We start from the raw sequence: 4,198 nt of genomic DNA, 5'->3' as shown, positions 1-4,198 counted from the left end.
TTACCTTGGTGCTGTTAGAGCTACAGGATTTTATTTGATTTTACATTTGTGCATTTGGAAGAAGATTTTATCCAGACTGACTTAGAATTTAAACACATTTTTTTCAGTTCTTCCTTGCCTGGGATTCGAACCTATGACCTTGGCATTGCTAGTGCCATGTTCTGCTGTTTGAGATTGAGATTTATTTTATCTTATTTTAAATGTATGCATTTGATAGATGCTTTTATCCAAAGCCATTTAGCACTTAAACGATTTTTATCAGTTCGTGCTTGTTTTGGGATTCGAACCTGTTGCCTTGGTGTTGTTAGCACTATGCTGGGCTGTTTGAGCTACAGAATTTTATTTGATTTTACATGAATGCATTTGGAAGATGCTTTTATCCGAAGCGACTTAGCTTTGAAACATTTTATCAGTTCTTACTTGCCCTGGGATTTGAACCTATGACCTTGGCATTGCTATTTTGCATCTATTTTAGATTTATGTTTTACTGTGTGTAGGTCATTTGGTATTGATCATGTATTATATTTTACGTGTTTTTAACATTTGATAAGACTAATGAAATTAAATAAAAGGACAAACATTCTTTATTTTATTTTATTTTTGGAAGATTCTTGGCATGTTTTATTTTATTTTATTTTTAATTTAATTTATTTTGGTGGGAAAATTACTATGAACTGAACTTGGAAACGATTTCCACATATTTTTGTTAGGTTTACGTTTTACTGTGTGTAGGTCATTTGGTATTGGTCATGTATTATATTTTACAAGTTTTTATCATTTGCTAAGACCAATGAAACAAAATAAAAGGACGACTGTTGTTAAATTATTAATATTTTAATGGTAAAAATATAAAGTGGTAACTTGATGGTTGCTATTTTGTTCCCCACAAGAAGCAAGCCATGAGCCATTACCATTGTGCCTTTGAGCAAGGCTCTTAACCCCAGGTTACGCCGAGGAGATTGTCCTTGTAATAAGTTCATGGCACCGCTCTACAGTGAGAACAAGTGAAAGTCATGGAAATAAATTTAGCCGACCCTCAAGAGAAGATTCTATTCTTCTTCAGGTTTGTGACCTGAACTTAAGTGTCTTAGAGGAAGGGCACTGAGGGGCCTACAAGCGTTGAATACTAAAAGGAAAAAATAAAATGTTTGAACATTATGGGCAAATATTGGCAAAATAATGATTTATTTATTTATTTAAATTGATATTTTGAAATCTAAATGATATGTATGTTTTTACTTCAATATTTTATATATTATAATATATTATCATTTATATATATATAAATTGTAATATTCACATCCCAAAAATGCTCCGTGTAAATATTGTGGCATCATCATTGTCAGCAACATAGTGGCTCAACCAATCATGTGAGTTTAGAGCTGGGCTCTCAATTTTCCCAACCAATGGAAGAAAGGGAGAGTGTCTGGGAAACATGTTTGAAAATAGTCATTCTTTTTTGTTACATTCAGTTTGGTGGTATAGATTTTATATTATTTTATCATCCATATTTATCTTCTTACTGCAATACAAAGTACATTAAAGCATTTGGAAGATGCATTTATCCTAAGCTTCTTACAGCAGCATTTAAACTCATTTTATTAGTTCTTGCTTGCCCTGGGATTCAAACCTATGGCCTTGGTGTTGTTAGCGCTGTGCTCTGCTGTTTGAGCTGATTTTATTTTATTTTACATTTGTGCATTTGGAAGAAGCTTTTATCCAAAACAACTCAGCATTGAAACAAATTTGATCAATTATCAGTTGCCCTGGGATTTGAACCTATGACCTTTAGTGTTGCTCTGCTGTTTGAGCTACAGGATCTTATTTTGTTTTACATAAATGCATTTGGCAGATGCATTACAGTAGCTACTTACAGTAGCAGCTACTTGCCCTGGAATTCGAACATATGACCTTGGTTTTGATAGCACCATACTCTGCTGTTTGAGCTACAGGATTTTATTTCATGTTTTATTTCAATACAAAACTGAAACTCTTTCATACTGTACTTTTTCCTCAACAGAATTTCCTCAACATTTACCAAGAATCAGCCTGTTATGAAAAGGACATTCTGGTCACTGACAAAGGCAAGAGAAGTCTATATTTTGGTACATTCTGTATATTAGTTGTCAGATGCAGTGAACTTTTGAATAGTTGTCTGCTACATTCAGTTACAGTTGGAGAGGAAATAGGCTCCATTTGCCTTGTAAGTGGCCTGTTTTGGCGACATGCCACTGCTGATCTTGTATTCTTCAGTTGGCGCATTGTTGTACCAAACTGCTTAAAAGCTTATTGCATTAGAGATGAAAGAATGTCCTGTGTCCAGCGCGCCTGTGGAAGTCAGCATAATAAATTAAAAATATGATGGCAAGCATTTGGCCTCCATACTGCTGTAAAATACATGAGCTGGGTTTCATCTGTGCGCTTTTTATTACCAATTTAATGAACAGAATTTGATTTATGAATTATTTTGCTTAATTACACTTAGGCTCTGTAGTTTCTCTATTTTCTCTCCCAAACGAGAGCATTTGCAAACATTTTCTCCCCTTGTCTTCACTTTGAACCTTATTAACATCATTTACTGAGGGGTTTTTAAAAGAACAAAAGAATAAAACCAGACAGAAAGCATTTTGACTAATTTGTATATGTTTTTAAAATTGGTTAAAGAATAAAATAAAAAACTCACGAAAATCACTCACGAAAACTGCAAGTAACCACGAATTAAACATGAAATTTTGAAGTCGAAAAAAATGTAATTCATTTTCTTGTAAAATATACTCAAGTAATGTAATGTTTTGTTTACAACTTCGAAAAATCTTTTTTACAATGCATAAAAACTTCTCATTTTCATTTAGTTGATGTGCTAAAATAACTGAAACTAACTGAAAAAATATGAATAAAAACTATGTAGACAATAAAAAACAAAAACTAATGAAAATGACAAAAAAACTGAATAAAATTACTAACACTTTTTTTTTAATTAAATAAAAACATTAAAGATAAAAACTAATTCAAAATATTAATAAAAAATATAATATCCCCGTGATACTAAAATAACACTGATCTGGATATAAAACTCATGTTAATTATTTTTTTTAATTTAATGTAAATTAAGGTTTGCAAATCAGGTTTTGATTTTTGACCTTTTATGACCTTTACCTAGCTTATAAAAAAGATTGTGCATGTAAACGCACTCATTGTTCATATAGTTTATATAATACTGGTGATGTTCTAATTTTTTCATGAAGGGACATTGTTTGTCATGATGTTTGCTGAAGTGTTTCAGTTAGTGTTTACGTTCTGCCCAGTTCTTGAACTTTCGGCATGAGAGCGTTTGCTGAGGCTCGTGTGTTCAGTGTGTCATGATGCTGGACGTAACAAAGTGTCTGAATGCGTTCATGCATAAAACCCCTCTGTACATTAGTACTGTACACTAGAGAGTGCCTATTTGTGTGTGTGTGTGTGTGTGTGTGTGTGTGTGTGTGTGTGTGTGTGTGTGTGTGTGTGTGTGTGTGTGTGTGAATACTGAGAGAATATGACACACAGAGATCAGGTGACTGTTGAGGGTCATTGCTGTTAGTCATTTTCTGTTACAGCTCTGTGGTTCGGGGTTTTTTTCATAATGCTGTGGGGAGTCCATTTTTGTTACACCCTGAATATCTCCATTTGTGGTGCTTTGTCCTGTGACTCTGACACTGGACGGCACAACAGTTTCTACTAGTCCTGCAGATAAAAGTACTGCCTCACTGTTTGCTGTCTACATAGGCAGCTACCTTCTTAATAGAAATGAGACTGCCTGAACTCTTGAAGATCAATCTTAAAGTATTTATTATATATAGTCATGCTCTGTTAAGGAATACTGTAGATTCTGTGAATCATCAACGTTAAAGTAAAATAGATAAATAAATAAAAAATTAATATAGCAAATAGTTGCTTGACCTAGAAGTTACAAATAGTACATTTATTTATAATTTTTATTATGATATTGTAAATGCTATAAATGTATATAAATGTACAATATTTGCAATATTACAAACAATTATAAATAAATGTACTATTTGTAATTATAAGTATTTATAGAAAATATTTATTTTTAGTGTTAATTTTGTGTTAACATAGCTGTGTAGGATATTTCGTATACTGAGTCTCTGTCCCATTCAATTTTGACAAAATCTTCTATAATTATTTTTGCTATAATTAT

This window comes from Sinocyclocheilus grahami, unplaced genomic scaffold (assembly GCF_001515645.1).
Source record: "Sinocyclocheilus grahami isolate Dianchi unplaced genomic scaffold, SAMN03320097.WGS_v1.1 scaffold707.1, whole genome shotgun sequence".
NCBI classification, from domain to species: domain Eukaryota; kingdom Metazoa; phylum Chordata; class Actinopteri; order Cypriniformes; family Cyprinidae; genus Sinocyclocheilus; species Sinocyclocheilus grahami.
Note: the sequence above shows the minus strand (reverse complement) of the source record.